The following is a 20,311-nucleotide window of genomic DNA, read 5'->3' as shown; positions in this document are numbered from 1 at the left end:
CCACCCAACAGCCATCCACCTCACGACAGCCTCCAGCACAAGCACCTGCACCCAAAGACACCAGACTTCACTCTCCTACAAACACATCCTCTTCCTCCACTCCCATACCCACTACAACTACCCGTCCCTGTCTTACTAAATTGATTTTCCTTTCCAACCTTGACCTCTTTCCATCAACTGACCCCCCCTCCATCTCATAAGGCTCCAATCAAGACCTCAGCCACCACAAAACCTGGACCTACTAAGAAAATAGTCGAAGGATTTTGGAGTCCACCACCTTCAAGCCCAGCTACTTCGGCTGGGAGTAAAGAGACGGCCAGCCCACCCCCTGCAAAAAAAGCAAAGAAAGCCAGTGCCCGGCGCGAGAGGCCAAAGACAGCAGGCTCCACAAGCACTACCCTGGCACCGTCAGGGAGTGGGGTGCCACCTGGCACACCGGCAAAGGGAGGAAAGGGCCACAGACGAGCAGGGAAGGGTGGCATGGGCAGCACGCCCGACAAGTCCGGCAGCAGGCGAGCTGCCCAGGAGGGCCCCGCCAGCCCCAGCCCAGCTGCCCAGGAGGGCCCCGCCAGCCCCAGCCAAGCTGCCCAGGAGGGCCCCGCCAGCCCCAGCCCCAGCCAAGCTGCCCAGGAGGGCGCCGCCAGCCCCAGCCAAGCTGCCCAGGAGGGCCCCGCCAGCCACAGCCCAGCTGGGCAATGAAGGAGCGCCAGCTACAGCCCAGCTGGGCAATGAAGGAGCGCCAACTCAAGCAACGCTGAACATGGCAAGGACTGCCAAGGCAAGCACCGCTGAACAGGGCACCGCCATCTCAAGCACCGCTGAACAGGGCACCGCCATCTCAAGAACTGCTGAACAGGGCCCTTCAAGTCAAGAACCGCTGAACAGGGCCCTTCAAGTCAAGAACCGCTGAACAGGGCCCTTCAAGTCAAGAACCGCTGAACAGGGCCCTTCAACTCAAGCACCGCTCCGCTGGGCCCTTCAACTCAAGCACCTCTCCGCTGGGCCCTTCATCTCAAGCACCGCTGAACTGGGCCCTTCATCTCAAGCACCGCTGAACTGGGCCCTTCATCTCAAGCACCGCTGAACTGGGCCCTTCATCTCAAGCACCGCTCCGCTGGGCCCTTCAACTCAAGCACCGCTCCGCTGGGCCCTTCAACTCAAGCACTGCTCCGCTGGGCACCGCCGTCTCAAGCACCGCCCCGCTGGGCACTGCCGTCTCAAGCACCGCTCCGCTGGGCCCTTCAACTCAAGCACCGCTCCGCTGGGCACCGCCGTCTCAAGCACCGCCCCGCTGGGCCCTTCAACTCAAGCACCGCTCCGCTGGGCACCGCCGTCTCAAGCACCGCTGGCCCATTGGCAGAAGGGGCAGGCCCGCAACTGTCGGGCAGGGCTACACGAAGCACTCTGGGTACCATGCCTCCTCCAGAACCAGTGGAGTCTGTAATCCACTTGTGAGACTGTGGCTTTGCACTCCCCAGGATGGCACAGTGGGCAATCCACCCACTGTAGAGACTTGTGAGACTGTGGCTTTGCACTCCCCAGGATGGCACAGTGGGCAACCCACCCACTGTAGAGACTTGTGAGACTGTGGGTTTGCACTCCCCAGGTTGGCACAGTGGGCAACCCACCCACTGTAGAGACTTGTGAGACTGTGGCTTTGCACTCCCCAGGATGGCACAGTGGGCAACCCACCCACTGTAGAGACTTGTGAGACTGTGGCTTTGCACTCCCCAGGATGGCACAGTGGGCAACCCACCCACTGTAGAGACTTGTGAGACTGTGGCTTTGCACTCCCCAGGATGGCACAGTGGGCAACCCACCCACTGTAGAGACTTGTGAGACTGTGGCTTTGCACTCCCCAGGATTGAACAGTGGCCAGGGAGGCCCCTCGTGGATCTGGCGTCGTGGACTCATCTGGCTGAGGTGCCCCCCCCTTTCCTTCCCCCTGAGGTGCCTGTAGTTTTGCTATCTGATGCCCCTGCAGTGTTCTCTCCATTGGAGCCGGTATCGTGTGTGGGCTTTGCCCATGTGTTTAGGCCCATTGGCCCACGAACAATGGCTGATACCCAATTTGGACTGGACAATTTACACATGTATATATAGTTAGAGATGTTTGATATATTTTTTTACTTAGCCGTACAATATACTTCAAATTTCAGGATCATTTATTTTTGTCTTTGCATTCTTCCGGGGGGTTTGGGGGTGTCACTCTGAGTTGTTGCTCTGCATTGATGTGTATGTAGTTGTGGGTGAGGGTGAGGGTGGGTGTGTCGCGTATGTGTGTCCCCATAATTTTTTGCCTCCCCTGTGTCGTAGGTGCAGTACTCACCGTTGTCTTCTGCGGCGGCGTTCGTGCTCCTGGTAGAGGAGCAGGAAGACAATAGCTGGTAGGATGTGTAGTTCGGGTTCCATGCTGTCCAGATTCCTCATGGAGTGTGTAGAGGTGAGCGTTTTCCGTTCGTAATGTCTGTTTCTGCCGTGTTTTTATTGGCGGGGCTACCGCCCCGGAAAAGGTGGCGGATTGGTGGGTTGTGATAGGGTGGGTGGTACATTGTCTCCCGTCTGTCTGTTGGCGGTCACCGCCGCGCTGTTTGTTTGTCCCGCCGTGGCGGTCGGAGTGTTAAAGTGGCGGTCTCTGTTGGCGGTTCCCGCCAGGGTCAGAATTCCATTTTTTTTACCGCCTGCCTGTTGGCGGGTTGGCTGCCGCTTTAACACCGACCGCCAGGGTTGGAATGACCCCCAATGTCTCCACTCCCTAAAGGCAGCACAGAGAGCCAACAACTCTTTTTTGGCAATGTTGTAATTCTGTTCTGCATTGTTGAGTTACTGAGACACATAGGCAACAGGGTGGCGTTGCCCTGTTTCATTGTTTCTTTGTGACAGTGTGGCTCCTATCACCATGTCAGAAGCATCAGCTTCCACAACAAAGGGTTTGTCCATGTCTGGATGTGCCAAAATAGGTGCAGCAGTAAATGCATCTTTAAGTTCTGAAAAGGCAAGCTCAGCTTCTTGAGACCACTCAAAATTCCCTTTCTTTTACAACAGTTTGGTAATGGGGCTACAGTTTGCGAGAAATGCTCAATAACCCATTGATAAAAGTTTGCAAAACCAAGGAAACATTGGACATATTGCAATGATCTTGGCGTAGACCTCTCTGCTACATCTTGTACTTTTCTTTTTTCCATTTGCATTCCTGAGGTTGCCAGTATAGCCCTTAAGAATCCCATTTGGGTTACAAGAAATTCACACTTGCTTAACTAACGTTAGAACTGATGTTTCTTTAAAGCTCTTGACACCTTCTTCAGATGGTCCTCTTGGATGTCAATAATTTCCGAGCATATGAGAATGTCATCAATGTAAACTATGACCAATAAATCTAAATACTCCCATAAGACATAATTGAAAAAGAATTGGAATGCTACTGGAGTGTTGCAAAGACCGAAGGACATTACTAGATATTCAAAAAGGCTGGATCGTGTATTGAAGGCGGTGTTCCACTTGTCCCCCTCCCACAGACCAAGTTTTATGCTCCTTGTAAGTCTTATTTGGTGTTAGTCACGGCTGACTTTGCGTGGTCTAATAGAACTGGAGTGAGGGGCAGAGGGTACTTGTTCATGACTGTGATTTTGTTCAATGCCCTGTAATCAAAACATATTCTTAAATACCCATTGGCCTTTGAGACTAAGAAAAGGGGAGACGCAGCTGAAGATTGCAAAGGGTGAATAAATCCATCGACTTGGTATTGGTCAAGGTATTGTCGCAGGTGTTGGTTTTCCTTCTCAAATAAGGCATGGATTTGATTATTTCGTATACTTGATTCTGGCAACAAATCAATTTGGCAGTCATATGATCTGTGTGGAAGGTAAAATTGGAGCTTCTTTTTTACTGAACACGTCAGCAAACTGGTGATACTGAGAGGGCAATCAGTGTCTTTTTCAGCCACCATTGTAATATGCAACTGTGGAGGATTTCTCTCTGCTTTTCCGCTTGTGTGAGAAAGACATTGTGTAAGAGAATAAGAAGGTACAAATTGAAGTCTTTGTGCTTGCCAGTTGATGAATGGGTTGTGTAAAACTAGCAACAGCATTTCAAGGATAAAATTGTACTGAGAAGCCTGGATGACGTCAAACTGGATTGGTTCTATGCGTTTCCTACCTTTCTGATCATCACAGGCCATTTGGATCTGAGTGGTTTGGATAGTGACAGGGCCTCCGGATAGCATCTTACTATTGACAGCTTGCACGATCTCAGGTACCCCTTGCTGAGCACATTGGATGTGTAAATGCTGTGCAGTTTCCAAGTCCACAAAATTTCCTGTGGCTCCAGAGTCTACAAGAACTTGGGGTTCATGTTTTTGTTTTTCTAGGAAAAAAAAAAATGGTAGTCAGAAATGTGACATGTTATTGGTAGCACATGAATTGACCGAAGGGAAAGAAAGCATACAAGCATACCCAAGAGGTCCCCTTCCTTGCATCTTGGGCTCTCTAGTTTTCCATCACTGTCTCCGGAGCGGCCGCATTCTTCTTGGGAACAGGAGCCCTTGCTTTTGGTTTTACCAAACATTCCTTCATGAAATTACCTTTGCGGCCACAATATAGACATTGTCCATTGGGACACCCAGCTTCCTTATTGTCTTTTGCCAGGGCTGTTGAATTGCTCCAATCTCCATTGGTTCCACATATGAATCAGGAGGTAGTGTCTGTGATCTTGGTTTCTTTGAATGCCAACCTAATTTCTCTGGTCTTCTTTGTTCTCCCTTTCTTTCTGCTAAGCGGTGGTCGAGACGCAGAGTGAGATTGATTACCTCTGGACATGACTTTGACTGAGGATCTGCTTGGGCCAGCATATCATTTAACTCATCTTTTATTCCTTGGTAGAACAAGGTTGACATTCTTTCTTCCAGCAAAGGCATTTTAGCTACTAAATGATTGAACAGAGATATTTAGGTGACCAAGTCTTTGTTCCTTTGTCTTAATTCTAATAATTATCTGTCTGCTGATAGTGTGAATGAGTGACTGTCAAACACTTTCTCAAATTTGTCCACAAACCACCACCAGTTATACAAAAGAGGGTTGTCTTATATAAATAGAGGGACAGCCCAAGTGTCAGCATTCCCTGACAAGTATGAGATTAGGAATGCAATTCTCGATTGAGAGTCAGGAAAGGTGCTTGGCCAATTTGTAGATCTGACAGCCATAGGGTGGTCTTCCCCCAACCTTTTGTCTGCCTCCCTCCCTCCATTTTTCTGATCCTGTTTTTGCTGATTTTAGGACTCCACACACTTTACCATTGCTGTCCAGTGTGAAAGTGCATGTGCTCTCTCCCCTAAACATGGTATCATTGGCTCCTCCTCAATTGGCATATTTAATTTACCTGCAAGTCCCTAGCAACGTGCCCTAGAGGTGACCAGGGCCTGTAAATTAAATGCTACTAGTAGGTCTGCAGCACTGATTGTGACACTCACATAATTAGCCCCTTAACCATGTCTTAGGCCTGCCATAGCAAGGCCTGTGTGTACAGTTTCACTGGCACTTCGACATGGCATTTAAAACTACTTGCCAAGCCTTAAACTCCCCTTTTTCTACATACGTCACCCCTAAGATAGGCCTTAGATATCCCATAGGACATGGTTCTATGTAAGTAAAATGCAGGACATGTACTACCTGGTAGTGAAAAACTCACAAACATGTTTTTTACTACTATATGATTGCGGCTCTGCGAAAACGATGCATCATGGTAGGATCTCCGGAAAACCTCTTGGGAGCAGCCAAAGGAATCTGTGTGGGTATGTTCACAGATATGTTAGTGGGGGGGCTTCTGACTGGGAAGTGGCATGGGAACGGCATCTGTAGGAGTAGGAATGTCTCCCACCTGATGCTGTAAATGGCCAACCGTGTCCGCAAGGGCAGCTGTGGCATTTTTTGATTCCGCTAAGTCCCTCTGCATCTACGTTATAACCTTAATTAGGTCATCCAAGGTGTCCATTGCTCTCTTACCTGAATAGATGTGGTAGGTAGGAGTGATAGGCAATGGATGGCAATCACGCCCTAGTGGTTAATATAGTTACAGAGGGCAGTAGAGAAAGGGAATAACTAACTGACCTACACCTTTTTAAGCAGATTTAAAACAGGCTACACTAAAAGACAGCAGTGCACACTAAAACACAAACATTAAGGATTTGAGGCATAAATTAAGTAAAGTGAAATACATTAGTCTCCTTTTACTATTTACAAATAGAAAATGTACCCTTTCCACCCACAACAGGCCCACCCCTCTCCCCAAACAAATCACCCCATCCTCAATCGAAAGTCAAACAAAAGTCCAAAGAGAGAGTCCCAGCTCCCTTTCCCACCCTCTCCACCCACGACAAGTGTCTCCCTCACCCACACAAATTAAAAAAGGGGTTAACAGAGGGCGTTCTCCATGCAGGTCATCAAGGGTTGCCTCTATGTGTGCCAGCCAGTGGTCCAGGTGTGCGAAGTGTTGCAGGATGCGGCGCTTACAAATGCAGTCTGAACATGAGGGGGCAGCAGTGGTGGGATGCAGATGGGCTGATGTCAGCTGGGAGTGGCACAGACAGTGCAGCTGGAAGGCTGGAGGTGCTACTGGCCAGTTGGAGGAGCTCAGACCAGCAGGCATGTTGGCAGCTGCTGGGCCTTGTCCTCCTCCTCATTAAGAGCTACTAGCTGCTAATATTCTGTGTGGATGGCTTCCAGCCTCTGCCACCTTAGCTGGGCTGCTATCTCCTGGCAAGTATGAGGATGTCCATCAAGAATAGCTATAGGAAGAATGAAAAAGGAAAATGACAAATTTAAAACAGGGCCGTGTGCAAACATTTTTTTTAAAAGTAGAGTGGCACAGTAGCAATACATTGCTGGTCCCCTCGGGCCATAGGAATTTGATGTGGTTGATTACGAGTCACAGAGCAATTTTTCAACCCACACATGTTTCACTGTAGTTGACAAATATCAAAAGACTAAAGTTTGAACTGCCATGAATCTGTTATGGAAGCCATGAACTGTTAATCACTTGTAGACAAATGTGGGGCATGCCAAAAAGGGATTTCTCCAGTTTTGTGGGTGGAGGGACAGAACTTTGGAAAGAATATATGACTGAGGTACTAGGAGGTGACAGAGTGGGCACTGGGAGGGAAGGGAAACACCCCTTGATTTAAGTTTGTAATGCATTGACAACTTAGTAAATGCTGCATTAACTAAAGTGATGCACATTACACAGACCGTACTATTGTACTGCCGAATCGAACCGCACTGCGGTTACGCCATAGTAGCATGGGTGACTGATGGGGAGTGAGGTATGATGATGGGTAGGAGGATACATATCTGCCTTGCTTAGCAACTAAAGTGAGTTAAGGGAGTAGACAGAACATTTTAATACCTCCCATTTTGAACAAAAGTTTTGATAACCATGCAAACCAAGCAAAGTAGTTGAACAGACACGTCCCTCTCCAGAAGAGATCTCTAATTTCTTAATCCAAGCAATTATCCATTCGCTTTTCATTTATCTATTCAACCTTTAATACCCACCATTTTAACATTACATTCTCTGTTGTTCAGTCTATCACGATTCCAGTTCAGCTACCCTATATCCGCCTGTCCATCCATACACTCACCAAACCAGTATCCATCCATTTATTCATGCATCATTCGTTACCATCCTCCCATTCTTTAACCCACCTGAGAATCCCTTTACCCATCCACCCTTCACCCACCGAGGCATTCTTTCACCCATATACCTTTCATCCATCCATTCACCCAAACATGAATTGCAAATCACTCACCTATGAATCTTTTCACCCACCCACACATCCATTCACTCATGTACCATTTCACCCATTCTGTGGTTACAAAATCATTTGTGAAGAAAACATTTTTAACAGGGGTTTGGAACCCACCCCATAGCTATCTGAACTTACTATTTGTTCATTCCAACATCAATCTCTTTTACTTGCTTCTCATTTGCCAAAACTTCATTTCACGTTGCCTGCTTTCGGTTGCAGGTCATCTCACGTTGCCTGCTTCTAGTTCCTGGTCTGCTTTTGCCGTGGGTGCCATGGATTGGAGCCTCCATGAAGTACAGCTTCTGGTCACCCTTATTGACTAATGGCCAGTATCCTTCCACTGGCGACTTCACTTTGCTGGTACTTTTTTCATCAACGCAAGCACAACAGCATGGAGACATTCACTACCGTGCCCTGTGTGTTTACAGCTGCGTGTAGTTCTCCATGACGTGCTCCTGGTGCTGCAGCCTCTGTGAGGGCAGCTCAGGCTCTACATGTGGAGCATCCCACTGTACAGCATTGGTGTTGTACTGCTCTGAGGCAGCACCCTCCCGGCAGCCGGCATCCTGCACCAGTAGGATTAAGTTGTAGGTGCACGGCCAGTGCTGGATGTGGTTGTACCACCTGCCACTGCTGTCCACCCCACTTCACCCTCTGTGCAAGCAACCATGGCAGCCAGGAATGCCACTGTCAGTCAAGCAGTCATCTTGTCTGCCTCCGTCTGAGCTCCTGCTCACCACTGCTGGTGAAAAAGTGAAAGAAGAAAATACTCAGAGAAAGACGCTGAAGTGCCAGTTCACGTGTTCATTTTGGCTGCAACCTAGGTTTATTTCAGGGTGATGCCCACCCCCCTTTCTGACACGCCATGCACTTATCTATCACAAAACAGCTGTAATTAATGGCCCCCCCCCGCAGTCCGGCAGGCATCACACATGCATGCCCCAGCCTTGCTCCTACTGCCCCATCTGGAACAGCACTGCTGCTTCCTCGCAGACCTCTGTGATCTTTATTAGGGTTGCGCCATAAGCACCCGCACTGCTCTGTCCTGACAGACCTCGGAGTTCCGGTCAGACTGGGAGCTGCTCGCCTCTCACAGATCACAGGAATGTGTGCCTGAGTAGCTCACACGCAGGGAACGGTGGTAGGGCTGGCACTAGGGTGGTGCGACCAGTGCCACTGCACTGGGTGCTGCCTTCGGGTGGGGGCGCTGTGTTTGCAAATCAATTATGGTTTTAAAAGCACCGGCTGCCTCTTTTCTTGCCTCAAGCAATTTCCAGGCAACATAAAAATGTTAAGATGACTGCAGTGATTAATGTTCTTTCTGGAGCGAAATCATAGTTTTGTCTACTGGAAGTTTTGACTCATTGTAAGGTACTGCAGATGTTTAATATGCCTTCTGCAGAGAACGTTTACCAAGGAGATCACAAAGTGCATGTAATGTAGTGGGAAAAGGGAAGTTGCATTCACAGAGATGGATTGCCAGCTGTTACTCTGTTTGTAGGTTAACTGTTCTGCAATATGTTAAAAAGAAATTGACAAAGTTAATACAATTTGCGAAGGTGAAACCTATTGGCTTTGCCAATGCTTGTTTCTTTTAGACAACCATCCTTTGTTAGCTTTTCCATCAGCCCATCATTTGTAATGTCCATTCATTATGAGCTTTTGTCTGCTGAGTTGAAGACAGAAGAGGCCATTAAGAACTCAACCCCCACTCTAGCTGCTTAAGCAGAAGGTTCGCAAGCAATGTCCATGCAGTGAGTATTCTAGTAATTGTCAAAAACAAGAGCAATATGACTTACCAGTGCCTGTCCCCGCTGCCTCCAGTTCTACTCCTCTGACTGCTGCTGCATCCTGTGTACTGGTGCTGCTGCTGGTCCCTGCACTGGTGGTCGCTGCAGCTGGGAAAAATGTTACACATTTTAGATGCCAGGTACACCTCCCCTTGTTATTTTTTTAAGAATTAATTCAACAAAATAAAACTGCAATAGATTGCTACAGTTCTAACTTCTTCTATCATTCACTTTAGGAATTTTGTTAGAAAAGTCAGGTAGTTAAATCATCCACAAATATTTTGTAGTGGAGGGGCAGAGCTAAGTCACTGAAGTGTAGTGAAGTGGTGAAATATTTTGGTCAATTCAGGAGAACCTATGGTGATGTCTTGGTTGGCAAATGCAATAGGCATGAGCGCAGAAAAGAAAACCTTCACAAGCATGCATGGAAAAGCTGACTTGGGCATACAATCTTGTCTGTAGAATACCTGTCCTAAAAATCTGTCCTCTTAGTATTACGGTACCAGTCTGCAAGATCTGTAAGGGGAGAAGAGAAAGCTAAGCTTAGTAACAAAGCACAAAAAAGCTACATACCTGTACAAACAGGAGCAAGTCAGATACAGAACCATGAAAAATAGAAAAATGCAGGGATAACAAGAATTTATCAAAGCTTGGATATAATGAAAATAAGTACAAAAAACATAGACAGGCACAGTATAAAGAAAAGAAAAAATATTCGAAATGAGGAGAGGTGAAAGGTAGGGAAATAATAATAACATCAAAAGAAGACTTACTGGGGCTAGCAAATCTGCCAGCTGCCGTACTAGTAGTGGCACTGATACCCTAGTCTCCTGGAACTGCCTCAGATGTTGCCCTCTTCTTCCCCTTGGGTGCTGAGGTAAGAAATAAAGAAGATTAAAAGAAAGATCAGTGGTACAGCTAATCTTCCAAAATAAATTTAACAGGCAAAGACAAACACAGTAATATTGTAGTTTTCTACTCAGGTTGCCTATAGTACTAATTCTATCAACTCAACTCAAGTTGACCTATTAATTTCCTACACCTAAGCCCTTCTCCAAATTTCCTTAACCTAAATGACATTTGCAACTCTGTACCACTACTAATGCATTCACATTGCAACAGACGATCTTTGCTTCTCAACCATCTTCGATGGGCTACCTCAGCCTCCCTTTTTTCTAATGCACAGATGCATACTACTATACATCACTGGAAGATTGCATTTGTGAAGGACTGCATAAGCTATATAAAGAAAGGCACAGAGAAGGGAATGCTAACTCACTGATGTTACTTACTACTAGTACCACTATCTTATTCTTGGTGACAGGAGGAGTCTAGTTCTGCATGGCTTCTTAAATAATCATCCCAAATGTGTGCTGATGAGTACAATGAGGAACCGCTGACTGGGCACCTGGCTAGCTCAAACTGGATCACATAATATTTTTCATAATGTAAACTTAACTTACTTCTGAGAGTCAGCACTGCTGTTCAAAAAACAATTAGCATTGGGGAACACACAATTGGCTTATTTGATTTACTAGTAAGTCCCTAGTATAGTGCACCAGGTGTGCATGTGTGTCTATTTTAAGTACTAAAAGAAAAGAAAAATGCAACTGTTACTAGTATATAGGATCACATATTGTGCATTGGATTTCCACCATATAAGGCTATTTTATATATCACTGGGTGTAAGTTGAAAATAAGAAATGTAAGTACATTTTGGACTTATTAATATTCTAAATATTACATTGATTAGATATTATAAATTGTAAACAGATGAGAGAAGCCTTGATGAAGTCTATGTGGAGATATGTACCCTGACGAAACACGTGTTGGCTTGGCTGTGATTGCTTAAACAAAAGATTAAAGAAGAAGAAGACCTTCTCAAATGGATTAATGGACTTTCTGGTTTTGATTTTGATATGTATTTTCCTTAATTAATAAGGACTCGAGTTCTTCCATTTAATATTACACTCTGTCTGTTGGTTTGCTGTGCTGGGGTGCTGCTTGCTGCTTAAGTCCTGGGAGTAAAAGGTCTGGAGTTTGCTTTCTACATCCTGCTTCAAAAGGTTCTCCAAGGGCTTGGACGGAGCTTGCCTCCCATTAGGAAGTCTCAGAGACATCAAAGACTTCATCTACCAGTACCTGGGTTCTCTTGCTGAGAGTTGTAACTTGCCAAGTGGTGCCAAATCCAGTTCCTAAGCCTTGGAAGTGAGTCCTGGTGTACCAAGGAAGAAACAAGTTCCAGAGCGACTTCGGAACCGGTGTCGCTGTCTGACTCTGTGCTGTTGCCCGCACTGGAGCTGTGGTTCCTGCTGAGAGCAACAACAGGGTCTGATGCCACAGGCCCAATGCCACCGCAGTGCCTCTGATGTCCCACCACAGTGTGAGTCCAGAGTGCCATGTGACCGACATCTGGGGCATCCAACTCTGCCACAGTACCTGTGGCCCCTTGGTGTGATCGCAGCAGTGCAAAGTCAACGCCTCGAGTCTTGACCTACTGGATTCATCAATCATCCACCTTGCCATAAGGAACCAACCGACGCTGCATCACCACCCCTTTCAACCGTAAGGAACCAATGCCTCACCCCCCCACCTAGCAGTGAGGAATGGACGCCTCACCTCCCCAGTAGCAGTAAGGAACCGATGCTGCACTGGCTCCAGTGATGCCTCACCTCCTTGACTTCGTGCAACGTCTTTGTTTCCTCTTTGTTTTCAAAGGTACCATACCTGGGGTCCGTGTAACTCTGTGACTGGTCCGCACTCCCTCACAAGTGGTGTTGGACTGTTGGGAGTGAATCCGTCAAGACGCAGTGATAGCCCCTGTTGGAGCTATTGTGTTTCTAAGTGCTTTACTGAAATTTAATTTTTGACATTTTTTATCTTTACTTGTGCGTGTTGGATTTCTGTTGTTTTGGTCTTCTTTTACTCAGATGAATATGGGCTAGTTTTCTAAACTGGTGTGGAGTGTGTTTTTACTGTGTTGCTGTGTCCGTACAAATAATTTACGCATTACCTCTGAGATAAGCCTGACTGCTCCTGCCAAGCTACCAAGGGGGTGAGCATGGGTTATCTTAGCTGTGTAGCTCCTTTACCCTGACTAGGCTGAGCGTCCCTACTTGTATAGGGTGCAAACCACTGCCATCTAGAGACCCCATTTCTAATTGCTACAGTCCCATTAGCCCATTTTCAGTAATATGTTCCCTACACTACTGAAAATGGACTACATGTAATGTGACCTAACAAATTCAAAACAAGCAAATGAAATAACAAGATATTGCTAATTTTTTAAAGTTAAAGGTTTTAATGTTTTCACAAATTACTGTTAGGGAGCATGTACGGTTATTGGACATAGCAAACACATCGATAAATTAAGAACAGTATCAAAAAACAAGGTTGATGCTTTCCAAAAAAGTATAAGAGTTATGCTGTTGTTTATAGCAAATTATCTGGTGAAATAACAGCATCAAGAATACATTTTACAAGCATTAGAATCAAAGTCCATGTGCTTGTTGTTGGTGTAACAAAAATATATGTTTTTGTCCAACGGAGGAAAGCTTTCCTGTTGGTTTTTACTTTAGTACCTCCCCAATGGCCCCTAAACAGCCACACTCTGTAGTTTGGTTTGCCTTCTACCATTTCAACCCTCTTGTGCGCTGCACAAGAGCCACAAAGAAGTTGTGCATCTTTTAGTAACCATCAGACCCGGTGCAGGATGTGTTTGGTAACTCGCTTTCCCAGCCTCTGCTGCAAGGGTTGCATTAATGGGGTTCTGTCACAGCAGGTACAGCCCCAGGGCCAGGCATACTATGGGCATCCCTGAGCAAATCAAAGATAGGTGCAGTCCTAGATAGGCCAATGGCAAATACACAGATGAAGAACCTGCCCTTGCCTCTGGCAATCAGGTAGATACAGCCCCCGATCTAGGCCTATGGTAATAAGGTAGATGGAGTCCTTGACCAGGCGTATGATAAGCAAGCACTGGGCCAATGGCAATCAGCCAGAGACAGCCCTACTGGGCCTGCCGGAGTAGGGCAGATGAAACCCCATGAAACCTCATCTGAGGCCATGGCGATTACATGTTTGCATCCTTAGTGGGTATTTCACAAGCAGTAACAAAATAAGACAAACCCACCTTCATATATGGTTCCAAAAATAAGGAATCCTTAAATGAGGGAAATATTTGTCACCCCAATGGCCCCTAAACAGCCACACTCTGTAGTTTGGCTTGCCTTCTACCACTGAAACCCTCTTGTGTGCTGCACAAGAGCCACAAAGAAGTTGTGCATCTTTTAGTAATCATCAGACCCGGTGCAGGATGCGTTTGGTAGCTCGCTTTCCCAGCCTCTGCTGCAAGGGTTGCATTAATTAAGGAATCCTTAAATGAGAGAAAAATTTGTCAACCCAACATCCTACATATATATCTATAGACATCTCCATATATTTTATAACAATTTATTTATCATCAATTTATTGATCAATCAATGTATTGTATATTTCCATGATATATATATATATATATATACATAGTACCCTATAGCCCCTGGGTCAGAAATGAGAAAAATAGATTAAAAACTAGAGACTAGAAAACCTGACATACAAATCTTCACAATAAACTATAAAAAAAATAAAAAAACACGGACAATACATACACACAAAGGATTCAATGAACCCTTCTCAACCTTTCATAAGTCAAAAAAAGTCTAACAGAAGTGACCCTTATATATTTACAAACAATAATACTTAGTTTACAGGTCCTCAAATTTTGGGAAGCCGGAAATTCATAGTGATTTGTTAGTTCCTGTTATAATGCATATGTATCCTGGTTCTGATTGACTCTTGATGGAAACTGATGTCCATGGGTCCATGTTTGCAGGCACCAAACAGTTAGGAGAAGAAAATGCTGACTTTCTAAAAGTGATATTTTTGGTATTGTGACTTAAGATCTGACTTCACCACTAAAGTGGGTTTTAATGGACATTTCTTTTTATACCAAACATGATATTTCTACTTGTTCCCTATCAAATTGCAGCACTTATCAAATGTGAAAAGGTAACCAAATGTCATTCCATGAGACAAGTAGGCTTCACAGTACTGAAAAACGAATTTGAGGGTTTTCACTACCAGGACATGTAAAATGTAAAAGCTATTGTCCTACTTTTAAAATACAGTGCACCCTGCCCTGAAGGCTGTTTAGGGCCTAACTTAGGGGTGACATATGTATTAAAAAGGGAACTTTAGGATTTGCAAAATGTTTAATTCTCCATGTCAACTTGGCAGTTTTAAAACTGCATTATAGGCTGCAAAGACAGGCATGAGACATGTTTTAAAGTTCTATTTAAGTGGGTGGCACAATAAGTCCTGCAGGTACACTAGTAGCATAGTAGTATTTAATGTACAGGCCTTGAGTAAATGTGGTACCACTTCAGTAAATTAAAAGTGCCAATTGGACGGAATCCAATTTTACCACGATGAAAGGAGAAAGCACAAGGACTTTAGCACTGGTTACAACACTGGTTACAAGTGGTAAAGTGCAAATAGTCCTAATGCCAAACAAAAACGAAATCCAGACAACAGGAGTGGAGAAGGCAAAACGTTTGGAGGAAGACCACACCAAGGCTCCCAGGTCTAACACTTGGTCAGCAAGGAATGCCCTTTGCAAATCATCAACATTGTGACAGAGTGCTTTGACAACTGCTGACGGAAAGAAAAACAGATACTGAATAAAAGGTAGGAGAATGGCTGCATTGGCGAGACTACTGGATGTTGGCCACCATCAAAAATTAAATAATTGAACTCTTTGCTCCTGTCATTTAAAACAAGATTACCCATTCAGTGAGCAGTCCATTCTTTGGACTTACAGTTGTTGAAACCGACTGGCATTTGCAACTCTGAACAGTTTTTCTGTAATCTACAGTTTGTGGATAGAAACCTTAAAGTCCATAATCAATTTCTTGGTTTCTGAACATTACCGACATATTTTATTACTAAATTTGCATCTTGACCTCTTCAAGGTTATTGCTTTGACTGTGCGAATAACATGCCTGGTCGCTTCTCTGCTGTGCAGGATGTACCCATATCTCCTTTATGTTCATTGTAAATGTTGTTATACTGGATACATTTCTTGTATTTATAACTTGCAACATTTTAAATATATTTGGAAACATGTTATATGATCAGAACCCTATACTCTATTTTTCGAAATATTAATTGACAAAAAAATCCATCTATACTCACATTGATGGCCAGCATCATACTTTTGAAAAACTTATACCGTCACTGAATTACGGAAGATGAGGCGAGTATAATGGACATTTCGCCTGAGCCAAATTAAAATAGGCCTACAGCATAATATATTCAGTTGTGGTCTATTGCTTTTGCGTATTGAGTCATTGCGTTCAAATAGCAAAGTCTGAAAAATCATGGAGGTTAAATATAAACATGAAGCCAATACACCCTATTAGACACCAGTAAACAACTGCACCATGTATCTGAAATAGACCAAATTGGCCTTCATAAAATTCAGTAAATGTTCATAGTTACATTCCAGAGCTGAACGCATTTGAAATTTGTAATTGGTCCGCAGGAATATGAAACAGAGTGAGTTTTTATGCAAGTGTTTTACAGCTGTATAAGGCCCTTTTTAGGGTCGAGTCTGCGTTGCATGCACTCGTGCATGCGTATCGCAGAAAGGCGCTTAAGGGTTTAGAAAAGGTGTTGGAGCCCTGTCGACGTCACATCAGTGTTTTTCATTGGTTGCTTTCATTAGTCGAAGGCATGCATACGTCATGCCTTTTCCAGTGGCTAGCCCTCCTCGAGCGCATCGACCAAGTACAGAAAACATGCGAGGCTCACTGTTTTCTGTCCGGCTCGTGAACTGCTTTTTCTCTAATTTACTAGCGCGATTTCGCTTGGCAGAATTCGAGCGCTTTTCATAGTTAAATGCACTTTTTCGGCTTACGTACATAAATGCACTTTTGCCGATAGGTGAAAAGTCGGGTTAGGAGTTTACAACGCTATCAGCTCGAACATGAGCAAACGCGAGACCCGTTGCAAATGCTTGTTATTTATTATGCTTCACACAATCAAGGGCAGCACGAAAACTGCAGTACTGAGTTGTGTGAAGGACAAACAATAGAGCAGCATAAGAGGTAGCAAGTGTAGACTTTTAATGATGCCATCAGTGGTATTCGTACTAAAAATAGCTGCTCTCAGTGAAGTTCAGCCTTACGATATTGTGTTAAAAAAAAAAAAGGAGCCAGCACTGTCTGGTGTAGGATGTAAACCTTCTAATACAAATTCCTCAGTCTAGACAACTGTACAAGTTCAACAATTCAGGCTATGCAAGGTATGTGCTTCAGCATGAAGCACACATCTTAGGAATAGATGTACTAGTCACTATGGGCCTCACTTCAAGCTCTTTGCGCCACAGCTGCGTCACTTTGTTTTACGCAACAGTGGCACTAGCAGTGCACTACACTGCTCCATATTTACAAAATACACATTGGGTCCAATGTATCAGTTTGTAAAGCCCTGTGTCACATGTTACCTGCTCCAGGCATAATGTTTCAGGGTAGATATTTCCATGGAAAAGCCACGTAAAACTGACTCAGTGAAATTTACAACTTTTTGCTGCATCATTCTATGACTTCACTGAGTCAAAATATTATTGCCTGCACAGAGCAGGAGTAAAATTGACGCAGGGCCTTTTCCTATGGGACTCTCCAGGCATTGCTAGAGTTGTATTAGTTTAACAACACAACTCCAGCAATGAGTCAGTTTAGCACCAACAGATGCATTAGAAATTCTAAAGCATCTGTGAAAACGTGCGCCATGGAGCTCTGTATTGTAATTACAGTGCATCCAAGGCGTCGTTAGGAGATGTGCGGCAGGTGCAAGAAATCTGACGCATCAATTACAACGCGTCAGATTCTTGGAAATGAGGCCCTATATAACTTGACCTCTTGCTTGTGCCTTATTTCACCTGGTGTGAGGATCTGGCTCAAAGGCATATCACACTACTTTAATAGATCTGGCTTTGCTTTAAAAACTATTGTTTCTGTTATGTTCTGGGCTAGCCATGTCCCCTTTATATACATTAACAGAGATTGGCACAAAGTGGTTTTGTTTACAGCATGAGGGTCAGCTATTCATTAAAAAAATACCTTTTGCGCACAAAAGTTGATTATCTCTTTTCTATTTACACTGTTTTGTGTCAAGCATGCATAAACGTACATCTTTAGTACATCTGGGTCTAGATATCAATTAGAAAGGATACTCGGATGTTGAGTCATCTGTACATTAGGCATAGGTAGGTTTTTCGATGCCAGGGATGACTTTTTACTTCCACGGAGGTTGAAAACCAATCACTGTTACTGTTTGAAATCTTGGATGCTAGCATGTTTAAGACTGATCCAGGAAATAAGAAACAACTTGTCTATAGGCACAGGACCCTATTTAATAGTGAATGTTCTGTGCACTTTGACATCACAGCTGTGTTGCTTCAAGAGCATTATTAAAATCCCATTACGCAAATATGCCTGTGGACATGATTAAGTTATGTTATGTTACTTGGTGTCTGTACAGCGCAGCACACACCCTCTTGGTTCTGAGAGACAGAAGTAATGCAGGCCTGGTGCAAGATGATAGTAAATCTGGGCTCTTATAAACAAGCAATATAACGTATGAATGTGCTTTGTGTACTTCGACACTACAAGCATGCTCTAGCATAGCAAGTGTCATGGAGCCCAATGCAACGAAGGAAATGGGCACCTGGACGTCTGTTTGAATTATAAAATAAAGCGATAATCATGGTTCTGTTGGCCCCTCAGGCTACTGTGCCCCAGTGCCACTACATCTGCTGCACCAATTGAAGCTATGCTCCTGCAAGCATGCAATCCTGAACCCAGTTTGACATACCATGTGTGGAAACCCATTTAGTCCGCACTTAGGTTTATTTTACTGCACCAGATACGAAGAGTTTCAGTAAATGCATGTATATTTGAATCTGAACAATCACATATACTCATTTGAGATAAACATGTAACCTTCATATAATCCATTTTATCAATATTATACAGCCTTAAAACTTGACAAATTTGTCCTCACAGCTGCCACAATTTTGTGAAAATACACCTTGTGCAGACATATTCTGTGAAATTATGCAAGATGCAAATCAGTCATTCAGTCCTGTATTTAGAGTGAAATGCATCATTGTGTTTGACGTGAGGACGCATTTCATGGTAAAAATATAGGGCGTGATTACGAGTTTGGTGGACGGTTTTGCTTCCAACGGGGAGGTTGCCGACATAGTGGCTACCTGCCTGCTGGGCCCATTACGAGTTTCCCACTAGGTCGGCAGGCGGAAACCTGAGTTTCTGCCCGCCAGCCTAGCGGGAAACCCCCTACAGCATTGTCTCCTCCTCGTACCTGAGACGCCGGCAATGCTGTATGATGCAGGGTGCACAGCATCCTCTCTTTTTTTTTTTTTTTTAAATCTTTTTATTAAACATAACACACGAACAGCAGTACATTTCCTTTAAATCAGTAAGAGAGTAAACATTTTTCTCTTTTCATGTGCCTCTACACGTACTTGTGGTTTCTATACAGTACGGTTATATTTCAATGTGCTGACAATCAACTTAAACTTGATACATTTTATAACAATAGGCATATTTGCAGTGTTGTTAAAGTATATTTATATTTAGTGGAATTCGAAGCAATTGTGGTAACATTCAGCTGTGTGGGCGTGGGAGATGTCAGTATTTTGTTTACATGACATATAGTTTGTTATGGGGCAAGGGCATGATTAACAGCGCATCAGTAGCCACTAACAGTTTGCGTATTCACAATTGGGTGGTGTTGCACTTGTTATCCGATTGTGTTTTTTCGGGTTAATATGCCGGTACCAGGAGGGGTGTCTCGTCAGGTGTAATATATTCCTTATCATGATTTCTAAGTATTTATTTGAAGGGCATATTGTTCATGTTTCGTGTTTCAAGGGGGGTATTTATCATCTCTAGATTCTATTTGTACTACTAAGTGGTTCCAGTATTCGGCACCCTCTTGTATCTGACCTCTGAGTTGCAGCTGTCTTAGAGTGTGAGCCTCCGCTAGTGTGGAGCTATGCAAGGCTGCAAGCCAAACGGAATAGGGGGGGGCATTAGGGGCCTTCCAAAGTGTAGCGATCAATCGCTTATATATTACAAACGCAAGGTCTATAAACTTGTGAGTATGTTTTACATTCTTGCCCCGGTGACGTATACCCAACAAGCAGGATTCTGGCGTGGGTGTAAGCGTGTTTTCTATTATGTCTGCTACCGTTTCTGTTATGCGGCACCAACCAGTGTTTATTGTGTGGCATTCCCAAACCATATGGTAGAAATTAGCAGCGGGTGTAGCGCATCTAGGGCAGTTTGGTTTAGAGTTTGGATATATTTTGCTGATACGAGACGGTGATAGATATGCCTGGTGGATGTAATTAAATTGAGTGTATCTCAGTCTGACATTACGGGATACAGATTTAATCGTGGAAAGGGCAGCTTCCCAGGCCTTCTGGTCAACTGGTGTGGAGAGAACCCCATCCCAGCGGTCTTTGACCTGGGTCAGAGTGGTGCAGGTATCTATTAGCAGGATTTTATATAATTTAGTGATGCTGCCTTTTGTGTTTCCTATGGTGAGTAATGATGTGAGTAGAGGGGATTCGTCGGGTTCATTTGTATTGCGC

The sequence above is a fragment of the Pleurodeles waltl genome, chromosome 3_1 (assembly GCF_031143425.1).
Source record: "Pleurodeles waltl isolate 20211129_DDA chromosome 3_1, aPleWal1.hap1.20221129, whole genome shotgun sequence".
Lineage (NCBI taxonomy): Eukaryota > Metazoa > Chordata > Amphibia > Caudata > Salamandridae > Pleurodeles > Pleurodeles waltl.
The sequence above is the reverse complement of the archived record's forward strand: the minus strand, read 5'-3'. Positions refer to the sequence as shown.